Source organism: Periplaneta americana, chromosome 6, assembly GCF_040183065.1.
Source record: "Periplaneta americana isolate PAMFEO1 chromosome 6, P.americana_PAMFEO1_priV1, whole genome shotgun sequence".
In the NCBI taxonomy this organism is placed as follows: domain Eukaryota; kingdom Metazoa; phylum Arthropoda; class Insecta; order Blattodea; family Blattidae; genus Periplaneta; species Periplaneta americana.
Genome location: NC_091122.1, coordinates 21,095,863 through 21,110,507, shown reverse-complemented (window position 1 = coordinate 21,110,507; position 14,645 = coordinate 21,095,863). Strand labels below are relative to the sequence as shown.

The 14,645-nt window shown below is 37.8% G+C and overlaps 1 protein-coding gene and 1 long non-coding RNA gene across 3 annotated transcripts in view; one reads left to right on the top strand and one right to left on the bottom strand.

Annotated features, from left to right (window-relative positions):
- The window catches only part of LOC138701146 (uncharacterized), a 228,951-nt gene that overhangs the window by 38,442 nt on the left and 175,864 nt on the right, over positions 1–14,645 (top strand). The window lies entirely within an intron of this gene.
- LOC138701142 (putative fatty acyl-CoA reductase CG5065) overlaps positions 1–14,645 on the bottom strand; it is a 47,554-nt gene that overhangs the window by 32,337 nt on the left and 572 nt on the right. The window lies entirely within an intron of this gene.

Genomic DNA, 14,645 nt, shown 5'->3' with positions numbered 1-14,645 from the left:
GCAAGTGTTGTCTAGTAAGTCTGGACCCAGTTCATTTCATAACGTCACTGCTTCCTGTTACTCACAAAAGTGACATTTTTTACATCTTTACCTACAATAAGAAATAATCGACCACCTCTGTGGTGTAGGGGTCAGCATGCTGGTCTCTTACGCAGAGGGCCCGGGTTCTATTCCCGGTCGGGTTCAATTTCCTTGTTGAGGTTTTTCAGGGTTTTTCTTCAACCGTAAGGCAAATGCCACAACATCCCTGATATCACCGGCCTTATTCATCACCGAAATCATATTCATAACAAATCAGTCATATATATATATATATATATATATATATATATATATATATATATATGACTGATATACAGTCGCCATCTAGTTCACAACAATAGAACCAGCCTCAACAATAGTATATAGACCTTCGGATTTCAACCAAAGATTAACTCGCGATATGACCAAAGAGGAAAAAGAAAAGAAATAATCACGTCAAAAGCCCAACATATACCTCTTCTGAATACTGTATATAATCTTCCATTGCTTTCTCCATTATGCAGACTGTTACATACGTCACAGAACTTTGGTTCTTCCTGGAAAGATAAAGTAAATCCAAATGGAAATATAGTAGTTTCATAATTAAGGAAACTTTGTGAAAAGACGACGTGAAAATCGGAAGTATTCCGAGAAAATCTGTTGTCAAACAGAATAAGTTACCATGGGTCAGTGATGTTTATGTTAACATTTAGTTACGGATATCAGTTGCTCATCAATGCAGAATTATGTTGATGCATGTGAAATTTTAAATTATCTAAGCAAGTTGAATAAATGAAAAAAGTTGCATTTAAACAACATTATTACACCTCTTTCAATTTTGCATTCTAAGCTTTTTCCGAGACTTGAAGTTATGCACAAATACATTTTTTATCTCTATATCCATGGGAAATAAACCTATACAATTCTAAACAGAAGTTAATTTGTTGTTTTTAATATGATTGTGCTGTCAATGTTGCAATTTTTTGTTAGAAAGTATAGGAAATCTGAAAATAATGCATAATATAGTCAAGGTTAATTGGGAAACGCATCATTTCTTACCAACCCTGCATTCCATGTTGTCATTAGTAGACACTTGACGTTATAATGCAAAAAATACATTTTACCTCTATATCACAGGGAAATAAAAGAAGCGCGACAACTAAATAGAAGTTAACTTGTTTTTAATGCAAAAGCGTTGCCAGTGTTGGAACTTTTGTTAGGAAACACAGAAAATCGTAAAACAATCGTAAATATACAGTGTGTTGAATCGGAAAAATGATAGAGGGTTGCCAATGTTAAAATTCATATACTGAAGTAATAGTTCCCTAATTGTTTTACTGCGAACGTTTACTAAAATTATTGTAGAGAAAAAATTTACGTCCATTTCAATAGTAGTATTTACTTTAACGACGTTTGCAATGGCAGAGGTCATTCAGAGTCCAAATTCAACGTAGTGACAAATGAAGGGTTCAGAACCATAGTGGGCTAAGCGCCATTTACTAAAACCGTAGAAAACAAGGGTTAAAATGAAGTTATTACCATAATTGAATGGAAACATATAGCAAATAATATAAAGTATACACATTAAAACTAAGTGGATATGTCAATCTTCATTAAACTATGGTATTCACTTAACTTTAACTCTTGCTTTCTACGTTTTTAATAAATGGCGCTTGGCCCACTATGGCTCTGAACCCTTCAAATGACAGACAAATTTTTTCTAGAATTCTCTATCAGGGGAAGCTCTTTTACGTGTCGTAAATCTACGAAATGAGACCCGTAGCTTTACTTGCTTCCCGAAGGAAATCATAAAATGATTTTATCGCCCTTTAAATTTCACTGCCTTCGGTCGGGTTTCAAAACGCGAACCTTAGATCCAACGGCCAGAATGGTAACTGGAACACTATCGAAGACGGTCTGGTGATCGATGAGGAATTGCTAGAGAAATACCTACCTGTGTACCCTTCGAGGCTGATATTTTACTCATCCTATACACCTCTTCACAAGGTCGTTTAATGCCGACGGATTGCAGTTCCTCTCCCAGTGTATAAAAAGGAACCGTCTGTAAATAAGTGGACCATGTACAGTTCGTTCAATTTCCTCGTGTACAGTTCGGTGACATCATTGAACGCCCACTTAGCAGATTTATTAATTCCTGCCAAAACACTTCTGGCCACTCCCATTCACATCCTGCACAGTTGCCACACTTCGACCGCTCAATGACTGATATTTCACGGGTTATTCACGGATGTGACAGCTCTCCCTCCACGTGGAGTTAAAAGAAACGTGTCAGTTTTTCAGTGGATTGTGATTAGTTACTACTGGGCGAAGTCAAGATTTCTATCATAGTAAGACATTTAGGTCTATTTGTGACAACCAATTATTAGGGAGCAGAAAAGGGTCAGTCGGCGAAGTCTTTTTTTGTGAAACTGCATTCGAGAAAATTGAACAGACTCTAACTGTAATCTCATCCAAGTAAGTTTCGATAGAAAAAGAATAATATTACCACTACTACGTTTATAAAAAAAATCCACTCCCGGACACGTACAAGAGAAAACGACAGTGTAGCAGTAAAAGAAGAGTGGTTATGACCACACCAACTCCTTCTACAAGATGTCCAAGTCCCGCGCCATAGAACAAATCACAGTATGTGTTTTATACAGATTTATTCATATAAAACTAATACATTTCTTTCTTTATTTATTTAAACAAGAATGATGCTAACCACATTTTGTTATACCTCAAATGTAGAGTATGTTTGAGAAATTAGTAACCTCTATAGGGGAGAGTTGGCTAAAACAAGATGGTACGGCAAAACAGGATATCACATTTATTTCGTAGGAAAATGCTGCCAACTCTCAAATGAGACATGTACTCCCTTCCTATACGCAAGCTCTTTACTGGGCAGCCATTACTTGGTGAGAATTTACACGTCTCTGTGTGTTGTGTGAATCAGAATTTAGAAAGCCGTGTTTCCTAAAATATTTCCTTCATTTTAAGGTGTTCATAACGAGGCATTTAACTTCAACAGTCAATAAGTAAGTGTTTGAAATAATTCTATAGTTATTAGTCTTCAATTGTAGTTCAGTTAAATTCGATATCTTTCTTCGTAACTATCGGTGCTTCACATTTTAAATTTCAACGCGTGGTCTGACAAAACGAGATGCCACGCAGTTGGCCAAAACGGAATTCCTCAAGGTCGGTATTAAGTAGGACCAAAAAATAATAATAGAAGACAAGGCAAGGCAGCAATATTGACCTCTTCACCTTACAAGAATGAGCATGCACTAGCTGTGGAAGCAAGGGCAAGAAAAATAGTAAAAAATTAAACTTTAAGAAATCGGAAAACAAAAAGTCGAAAAGCAATTAAAAAGAGTTAGGTCCACTGATTCCTTAAACAGCTCTGAGGAGGAGGAAAACGAAGACAAAGATGAGGCATGTATTTATTGCAACGACCTCAATTTAAATTCAAAATCGGAAGAGGGGCGAATCCGGTGTGCCCCATGCCAAGAGTGGACTCACGAGGAGTGTGTGGCATAGATCCAGAAGATTGTGATGAATTCATATGCGTTTTCTGTACATGAAAATTTTTGAATTTGAATAATTATAACATTTATAATAATTAATAGCAATATAATGTACAAATTGACATAGAAATAATTTGTTGTGTTCATACTAATGTTTTGTGTGCAATTTTTGTGACTTATTCATTAATATTACAACAATTTCAATTGTTTATATAACTATCTCGTCTTATCCAACCAGTTTGGCAAAACGGGACACTTGTACAACTTTCAATAAACATTATTTTCCTCTTAAGCATTGTGATACAGAGCAAATTTCCAGTCACTTATTAAAATACATTCCTTAAGGGACTCATAAACAATATTGTTTCTTATTCCTCTCAGTGATTTCGCTATTTCGCGTTAAGTATCTTGTTTTGGCCAACTCTCTCCCCTACAAAATTCTGAAAATGTTCTTCCCTCCTGCTCGAGGCAGGACCCTTGACCCAGCTCTACATCGTCCAGTTGCTCAGCAAGCTGCATGGAACTGCGACGGCACTCTGCAGTGTTTACAGTCGGTTGAAAAAAATTGGTCCGACTATTCTCTGTGCGACGATTGCGCACCAAAGTCCGACCCTTTCTGGGTACATAGGTGCTTCACGAATGATATGTGGATTTTTTATATTTTCAACAAGACTGCGCCACGTGTCTTATATCAAAACGGAAGTATGGAGCTAATTGGAAGTTTCTTTGACGATCGGATAATTTCCAAGAACCTGTGGCCACCGAGATCTCCGGATTTGACAACACCGATCTTCTTCCTGTAGGAAGGACAGAGTTTACGCCACACGTCCCCAGACATTGGACGATTTGAAGTAGAACATTACGCACGAGTCCTATGGTTAACAACAGAGTCCTCCAATGAGCGACCAGAAACATGGAACGACATGTTGAGTTGTGCCTTAAGCAGGAGGGAGGACTTTTTTCAGAATTTTCTATAAAGATGAGTAATCTCCCAAAGATATTCTATATCTGAGGTCTAACAAATTGTGTTTAGCGTCATTCTTGTTGAAATAATTAAAGACATGTTTTAGTTTTATATGAATCACTCTGTACGTGTTCCGTCAGACTCGATACAGACAGTTTCAGTTCTAGTGCGGCATGTGCAAGAACCGCGTAATATAATCGGCCCGTGTATTTTCAACGGAAATGTGAGTGACGAGTCATATTTGCTGAATACAACAACATTTATAACAAATAACAATAGAAACAGAATCACAGTAGTTCACAGCTTACTGATAAATACCCAAAGATCCTACACACACGATATAGTCTAAGACATACCTGCACAAACAGCGCTCAACGAGCGCGCGAGCTCCCTCGGAGCGGGAGAGCTGTGTTTACCGCTCGCCGAAACGGAGAGGAAGATACGTCAGAATGACATAGACTTGCTATAGGTAGAGGAGAGGGAAACGACCACTCAGTTATCTAGTGGAGTGCAGTGTGTAGCAAGAGGACTAATCATATAACATTATATATATATATATATATATATATATATATATATATATATATATAGGCCTCTTGGTGTGTAGGCCTATTCTCAGTAACTGTTTCACGTTGCTTACCTACTGCTACAGTACAGTATGGAGGAATCTAAAAGCCGGAACATAACATTTAACATTTAACGATTTACAGCTCGAACTTATTGATCTTCAATGTGACCTAAGGGCTAAAGATCGTTTCAATAATACTACTAGCCTGGTTGAGTTTTACAAGACTAAACATTAGCAATAATATCCACGACTACACAGACTGGCTGTGAAAATGATTGCTATGTTTGGCTCAACATTTATATTTGTGAGCAACTGTTTTATATAATCAACTTTAATAAAGGTAGACATCGAACATCTGTAACTGATGTTTCATTACGATCAGTAGGCTACTGTTCCTTTCAGCTGCCAACAGCATAAAACTTCGTTTTGATGTACTGATAAATAAAAATATAACAAAATGATATTGTACATTTAAGTAGCTATAGAATTTTTATTATTTCTGTAAAATAAATATTTCTTTATTAATTAATAATAGTTCAAGATAGTTTTGCAAACACTGAACGGGAATTCATTTCATAAACACTCTTACTAGTACTGTATTTCCTTTTGTGTATATTTTGTACGCGATCACCCCTTCTTCCAGTTCACCCTTATACAGAGCGCAGCTAATATCTGCATTCCGCTCATGAGCTGTGAGCCGGCTCGGAGAGCGCAAACCTTGTGCAGGCCTGGTCTAAGATGTTAAAGCGTGTATAAATAAACTTAAAAAGAAAAAAAATCGCCGGACAATTTTACAACAGGAACTCGAGTCGTACCAGATTTGTTTTCTAGTACATACAGTAAAAACACAGTATTTTCATAGTACATTATAATACAGTATTTACGAAACTTAGACTCATTACTGTAAATTATACGTTCATGGCTCTATCTCACACCGACTTAATTTTTTTTTGATTAGACGGATAAGATTTTTTTTTTATTTTAGTAGGTTATTTTACGACGCTTTGTCAATATCTTAAGTTATTTAGCGTCTGAATGAGATGAAGGTGATAATGCAGGTGAAATGAATCCGCATTTGCTCATATTGGGTTGAGGGAAAACCCCAGAAAAAATCCTCAACCAGGTAACTTGCCCCGACAGGGAATCGAACCCGGGCCACCTGGTTTCGTGGCCAGACGCGCTAACCGTTAGTCCACAGGTGTGGACATACAAGGTTTATCATTTCCCTTTAAAATGTGTATCCGAAGATAGGGGGTGCAATTTGAAATTCATGGGTGTGAGTGGGGGTTGTAAGGGTGGAAACAGAAAATTCAATCTAGCATTTGTTTGAACTTCCTCCTCCAAGAATAAATCGATGTGGTGTGTGGATAAGCTTCAGGGCTTCTACCGCGTTGTCTTGGTGTTATTGGCTGACGTTTCGACCGCTGTGTTGTGGCCATCTTCAGAGCAGTTGTTGGATAAGGAAATAGTCTGCCAGTACTTATATATATATATATATATATATATATATATATATATATATATATATATATATAGTAGTACCATCGAGACTACTATATATATAAGTACTGGCAGACTATTTCCTTATCCAACAACTGCTCTGGATATGGCCACAACACAGCGGTCGAAACGTCAGCCAATAACACCAAGACAACGCAGTAGAATCCCTGAAGCTTATCCACACACCATGTACACCAGCCGCGGAAGCCTACGCGAACAATAAATCGATGTGTTTTTCCTCAAAATCTTGTCTCTTGACATCTAAAATTAATCGAGGTGGAAAGTTTTGAATGAATTCACGGTATATTCGCGTAATTACGTTTTTGTTCTTCATTTAACTTAAGAAAATAATTTCTTATCACGAACAGCCATATTACGATGCAGCTCTCAGGTTATTATTGTTAAAAACTGCAAGCGTCTTAGATGTACAAAATTGCATATAATTTACAAACAATTTGTTAAGGCTAGAATCTAATGACGTATTTGGGTAGGTCATGGTTTGCCAAGGATGTTGCACACTGCATTTCTTGATGCATCTCTAATAGCCTATTTAATGGCACACGTTTAAGCACGATTCAACATGCAATTTTCTTTTGCACGTTGTATTGGTACAGGATCAATAATTATTGTTTAACTATTGCATTAACTGTAAAACACTTCTGATTGAGGCTCTAGCTGATGCATCTATTATTAGGCAGTACATCTGACTTGATGATTGTGTCAGAGGAAGAACACTTGTTTGTATGCAACATAGTCTGATTAGAGTAATATGTTATTACTCATTGCATGAATGATTGCCAATTTCGAGAGTGGCATGCATGGCATGCTATACGATCCATCTCCTACGAAGTGTTTATGCTTTAGTTCACCTACTGGCCGTTGGCAATCATTCATGCAACGAGTAATACTAGTCAGCGATGTATGCAATGGAGGGGGAAAGGATCTGATCATCCTACCCCATCAACTCCTTAGTTGCCTTATGAGTGATTCCCAATTGGTGTCATTTTTCAAACCTGTCTTCGGAGAGTTACTAAACAACAACAAAGTGTAAAATTTTAAAAGTCTTTATTCTGCGATCATTTTGGATATAGTTTTATTTTGTTAAGTTTATTTATACTTACTTACTTACTTACAAATGGCTTTTAAGGAACCCGAAGGTCCATTGCCGCCCTCACATAAGCCCGCCATCGGTCCCTATCCCGTGCAAGATTAATCCAGTCTCTATCATCATATACCACCTCCCTCAAATCCATTTTAATATTATTCTCCCATCTATGTCTCGGCCTCCCTAAAGGTCTTTTTCCCTCCGGACTCCCAACTAACACTCTATATGCATTTCTGGATTCGCCCATACGTGCTACATGCCCTGCCCATCTCAAACGTCTGGATTTAATGTTCCTAATTATGTAAGGTGAAGAATACAATGCGTGCAGTTCTGCGTTGTGTAACTTTCTCCATTCTCCTGTAACTTCATCCCTCTTAGCCCCAAATATTTTCCTAAGCACCTTATTCTCAAACACCCTTAACCTATGTTCCTCTCTCAGAGTGAGAGTCCAAGTTTCACAACCATACAGAACAACCGGTAATATAACTGTTTTATAAAGTCTAACTTTCAGATTTGTTAAGTTTATTTATACACGCTTTAATATCTGTGGTCATATTGCGTGTGTAGGATATATGGATATTTTATTTTATTGGATTATTTTACGACGCTGTATCAACATCTCAAGGTATTTAGCGTCTGAATGAAATGAAGGTGATAATGCCGGTGAAATGAGTCCAGGATACAGCACCGAAAGTTACCCAGTATTTGCTCGTATTGGGTTGAGGGAAAACCCCGGAAAAACCTTAACTAGGTAACTTTCCCCGACCGGGATTCGAACCCGGGGCATCTGGTTTCGCGGCCAGATGCGCTCACCGTTACTCCACATGTGTGGACTGATATATGGGTGTAGCAGGCAGTCTTTACTGTTAAATTCCTGTTTCTATTGTCATGTGTTTTTTATTTGATTATTTTACGACGCTTTATCAACTTTTGTAGTTATCTAGCGTCTGAGCGAGATGAAGGTGATAATGCCGGCGAAATGAGTTCAGGGTCCAGCGCCGAGAGTTACCCAGCATTTGCTCTTAATAGTTGAGGGAAAACCCCCTGAAAAACCTCCAGCAAGTAACTTGTCCCAACTAGGATTTGAACCCGAGCCCGCTCGTTTCACTGTCAGGCATACTAACCGTTACTCCACAGCGGTGGGTCATTGTGTTTATGTAATTGATTTTAGATTTTGATTAATGTTTATGATATTAATTGATTGAGGCAGTGATGAATCATGATATGTAAATTTTCTATCCGGCGTTTGTCTTTGTGATTTCAGCTAAGGCTCTCTCTCTCTCTCTCCCCCTTCTGCACCACGGTGCATATTCCGATACACTCCTTACCCGATACTCATTTCAGCGAGTGCTGACGACCACTGGTTTAACTTATCGTTCTCTATGAGGTCCGTTACATGTAAGATGTGTCTGGGAAGTATTCCTTGCAGAATAAGTGACAGTTGAAGTTGGCACAGGACTGGGTCTTATGCATTTTCGTATCTTACAGAGATGGCCGAGTTGAATGAGTTTCATTAAAAAGTGTGCATTCCTCTTGTTGTGTACGTTTTCTTTAATCAAATCCTGTCATCAACAGAATTTCAATTCTGTAATTTTCTGTTAAGATAATTTTGTTTTATGTTGATTTCAATAGTGAAATTGCTTTCATAACGTAGACTAAGAACTAATAGAATGTATGAACAATTTAATTGTTGCGATAGTAACCATAATCATAGTGCTTCTGTTTAAAACACAGGAAGTATTGCATAGCGACACAAAGAATATGCTCTTTCAGATGATATTAAAAATATACGGTGTCATTTATAAATGTTCTTGATGACGTTATAACTCGTAATAATAGTCACAAAAATAGTTTGTGTCCATAAAAATATTTCTTTCTAGATACAAGGTTTGACGTGTCTGTCTTTTCTCCCAAACCCCTTCATTAAATTTTAATTGCAATTATGCGTTGCTTTTGAAAACTACCGTATATGCATTTTTGGATTAGTGTTAAAGATATTATTTTTTATAACGTAGCTCATAAAACTAATCAATTAACGGAGTGTGAAAATGACGAGTGAGGTAGCTCTGTTGTAAAATATGTAGAAGTGGAAACTATTAGTGATGGTAACAACGATACAGAAATTAAAAAGAATTAAAGGAGGAAAAACTGCAGTAATTTGTGGGATAATCAAGTTCTTAAAGTTACTACGCTTCCACATTAACATTATTTTATTTATCTTTGTCATTAAGACACAAATTAGTCCAATGTTATATCACAGTCTAGTATATACAGTCAATACGTAGTAAATATGCATCCATAGATAGTTGCTAACCACTAGGATCGCTAATATCGCCTCATTACAGACAATGCCGGCACATTCTATTGTTCCTAGCACCCTCACAACTCAAGCTTCGTGACTGTATATACTAGACTGTGATTATATCTAGTCAATTCTACTATATGGCAGTGCTCAAAGTCGGCAGGTATGAGCCGGGCACGCATCCGAAACCTGGGAAACGAGCCGGTATGGCATACCGTTAATAGCACTGATGAAATATGAATGTTATATACCTTCATATATGGTTACCATCCATCCCAAACTGTTTAATTTGCTTAGCTTGTATTTAATTACGTATTATGAATGCAGTGAAAACTGCTTTACAAAATGTTAACGAAATTTTGATACATTTTCCACATAAAGGTTCAGCAGCTTCCAGTAATTCTGGATGAATGAGATTTATATAACAGAAGATTACTCTGTTTTTCTCAGTATTTTGTCAATTCTAAAAACAGTTTCATCTCCAAAAGTCTCAGCCTAGTTTAGGTTGGTGCGAGACACATGTGAGATCAGTATCTCTTTGGATTTGTAAGACTATAGAATGTCCAACATGCGATGGAAAGGAAGTATGGGAAGCTGTGGCTTTTGGTGTAAGTTTCGGATAACAACATTAAGCGTAAGTGTGTTACTTTTTAAATGTAGTAAGATGCGAATAAATTTCTACTGGTGCAGTTTCTAAATTATGTTGTATGCGAAGAGGTTATTTGTAGTTTTTATAATCAAAGTTTTAAAATAGGTCCTATGTTATATCCTATTTCATTTTGAAATTAATTTTTGATTCTCTTGAAATTATCTCCAATACCCTTCCTGTATTTACTCATATTAGTTACAGACCACCATCTCTTCTAAAACCACTTAAAGCACTGCTTATTGAAACGTAGATTTTAAAAGATGGCATAGGTTAAAGGTTGGTAATATTGTGATAGTTCTTTGTGAGAATTTATTGCAATTTTACTGAGCGAGAGAAGGACCGATTTTGTGCAGCCACTCATCCACGAACATTCCCTTAATACGTTGACGCAAAAAAAAAAAACGATCTTCCTCTCGCTCAGTAAAATTCTAATAAATTCTTAAAAAGAAGTATCACAATATTACTCGTATCACAGTATTACCAACCTTTACCCTATTTACGGGCAAGTGACCAGATCAAAATTTGGACGGCAGAACATTCTGAAAAAAGCCTGACAAAATATTCAATTGCTTTGAGTTTTTAGGCTTTCGCGTTGACTGTAATTGGAATTAGGCTTTTGGGTAATCCATCGTATCCTGGAACTTGACATTTCCAACGTTTAAGAACTACATGAAGGTTCCATCATCAGGGTAAGACCAGAGAGATCGCCTACTCTGTTCGGCTCATTTTAAAAGTAGCTGTTCAAATTTTCTAGTATTACTGTGAATTTCCTCCCCATAGAGTCCAACAGTAGCCGACCTCTCTGGTCTTACCCTAATGTATGTAGTTTCGAAACGTGGTGGATTACCCAAAAGCTTAATTCCAATGTTCAATTTCTATTTATTACCTTCTTCAGAAGAATAAAAACATTTGATAAATACATTAAAATGTTCATTATTAGGGGACGCATTTCTATGACCTAAAAAACTAGGATATATGCATGGATTTATGACCTAAAAATAAAAATATAACCAATAAAATTCGAAATATGATTTTATCAGTAACACATGCAGGTTAGAATTTTTAAATTCTCGGCATTATATATTGATTAAAATATAATGTCTAAACAGTTGGATGTTATGAATAATTTCAAGGGAAAAATTGTTCTGGGGCCGGATATCGATCCCGGGACCTCTGGTTGAACGTACCAGCGCTCTGCCAACTGATCTACCCGGGAACTCCACCCGACATCGTCTCAACTTTTCCCTTTATATCCACACAACTCGCGTGGGCTGACGAAACGCCAGAGACCCACATCGAGTGCACACAATCTCTGTGTGACTTAGAATTGTGGTTTTCTGTTAACGTACACAGTGACGTATATATTATGCAAATCTAATCTTTCAGGTGAAGCTCCCTGTAAAGCAGATTTGAATAATTTCAAGGGAAAAATTGTTCCGGGGCCGGGTGTCGATCCCGGGATCTCTGGTTGAACGTACCAGCGCTCTGCCAACTGAGTTACCCGGGAACTCCACCCGACACACAGAGATTGTGTGCACTCGATGTGGGTCTCTGGCGTTTCGTCAGCCCACGCGAGTTGTGTGGATATAAAGGGAAAAGTTGAGACGGTGTCGGGTGGAGTTCCCGGGTAGCTCAGTTGGCAGAGCGCTGGTACGTTCAACCAGAGGTCCCGGGATCGATACCCGACCCCGGAACAATTTTTCCCTTGAAATTATTCAAATCTGCTTTACAGGGAGCTTCACCTGAAAGACTAGATTTGCAGTTGGATGTTATGTTTAAGCAGATTACCTCAATGTCCTCTGTCTTTAGAATAGCATGTTGGAAAGATACCGAAGAAACAAGGAGTGACCGAGAGCGAGAAGAAAGTTACGAACTCTTGAAAATTGTAAGGAAACTCTGTTTTGTTGTGTACAGCATGTTTTCGTCCGCAGGGCCAAACGATAGAAACCTACCTGCTACTTGAAACCCCACATTCCACAGTCAGTGCATACTTTCTTTTCATTGCATTTCTGCGAAAATATAGGCATTTTAGAGCTATTCTGAAAAAAACTTTCATAGTATTACATTTCTCCGAAAATATAGGTATTTTTAGATATATTTTATTTTAGTAGGTTATTTTACGATGCTTTATCAACATCTTAGGTTGTTTAGCGTCTGAATGAGATAAAGGTGATAATGCCGGTAAAATGAGTCCGGGGTTCAGCACCGAAAGTTACCCAGCATTTGCTCATATTGGGTTGAAGGAAAACCCCGGAAAAAACCTCAACCAGGTAACATGCACCGACCGGGAATCGAACCCGGGCCACCTGGTTTCGCGGCCAGACGCGCTAACCTTTACTCCACAGATGTGGACTTTTAGGTATATTCTGGGAAACTTTTATAATATTACATTTTACCACGCCTCGTTATTAAATATGAGAAAATTGAAAATATGACATTATGACGCGAATTTTTACTAAATATGCTATACAACTTAAAAAATGCCTAAATGTGCATACAGTTATTACCAAAATATAACGTTAATATGCAGTTTCGTAATAAATATGCTACAAAATTAAATATGATCCAAATATGCATTTATATGCCCAATAAAACCCCTTCAATTTTCTTCAGAATGCTTGGAATTAAGTTTAAATGATGAAAGAGTAATGGAACGGAGAAAAATTCTCTCCGGCGCCGGGATTTGAACCCTGGTTTTCAGCTCTACGTGCTGATGCTTTATCCACTAAGCCACACCGAATACCCACCCCGGCGTCGGACAGAATCGTCTCAGTTTAAGTTCCAACTCTTGGGTTCTCTCTAGTGACTGCCCTCTGCACTAAGTCATAGATGTCTATGAACGTAGGACAGAAGTCCATGGTGCACTCGTTATGAGTGACTAGTTGGCCGGGATCCGACGGAATAAGCGCCGTCTTAAATCACGAAGTGATTTACGCGTATCATATATATTATTTTAATGTACCGAAGTACATTTTTCTCCGTTCCATTACTCTTTCATCGTATGATGACGCAGAATATCTGCATGGAAATATCATATGTACTTGGGTACATTAAAATAAGTTTAAATGATTCTGAAAACTGAAACAATCCCACAGGAAAAAATATAACATGTCATAGAAATCCGCCCCTTATTCATTATTATTCACATCACACCCGCTGGCTACACTAAGGTTCTCTGTGTACTCAGGTTTCGATAAAGCACCCCTCCCCTTCCCCCTCATCCTTAGGCCAACCCCCTCCGTGCGTCGCCAACCGGCGCTCGGAGAATGCTATGGAATGATGACGAAATGGAGAAATGTTGACTGAATAGTGTACAGTAGATGCCTAATATGGAGAAACGGGAGAACCTCGAGAAAACCCCAACTGCGACCTTTTCCACCACAAGTGTCACTGGATTTTTCAATGAAAAATCCCAGGTCTGACCGGGTCTCGAACACTGAACACCTGAGTGACAATCTGAAGGTCTGGCCATTCAGCCACCACAGGGGGTAATTGACATTTGAACAGCAATTGCTAGAAACACGTAACATTCACAACCTGTTCAAAAAATTTACTCCATTGTAAATCTATAGTCTCCAAGAAAAAAGAATTATTCTACAGAAGAAATACAATACATTTCTGCTTTTTATTAATATACTGAACACAAGGAATAATATCATTAACAGTGTGGTGTTTCACTCTCACATCTGTAATGTTCAATCAATAGCAACATTGAAATTTACGTCCACACTTGTGGAGTAACGGTCAGCGCGTCTGGCTGCGAAACCAGGTGGCCCGGGTTCGAATTCCGGTCTGGGCAAGTTACTTGGTTGAGGTTTTTTCCGGAGTTTTCCCTCAACCCAATACGAGCAAATGCTGGGTAACTTTCGGTGCTGGACCCCGGACTCATTTCACCGACATTATCACCTTCATATAATTCAGACGGTAAATAACCTAGATGTTGATACAGTGTCATAAAATAACCCAATAATTAATTAAATTAAATTGAAATTTACTTCTGTCGAAAAAA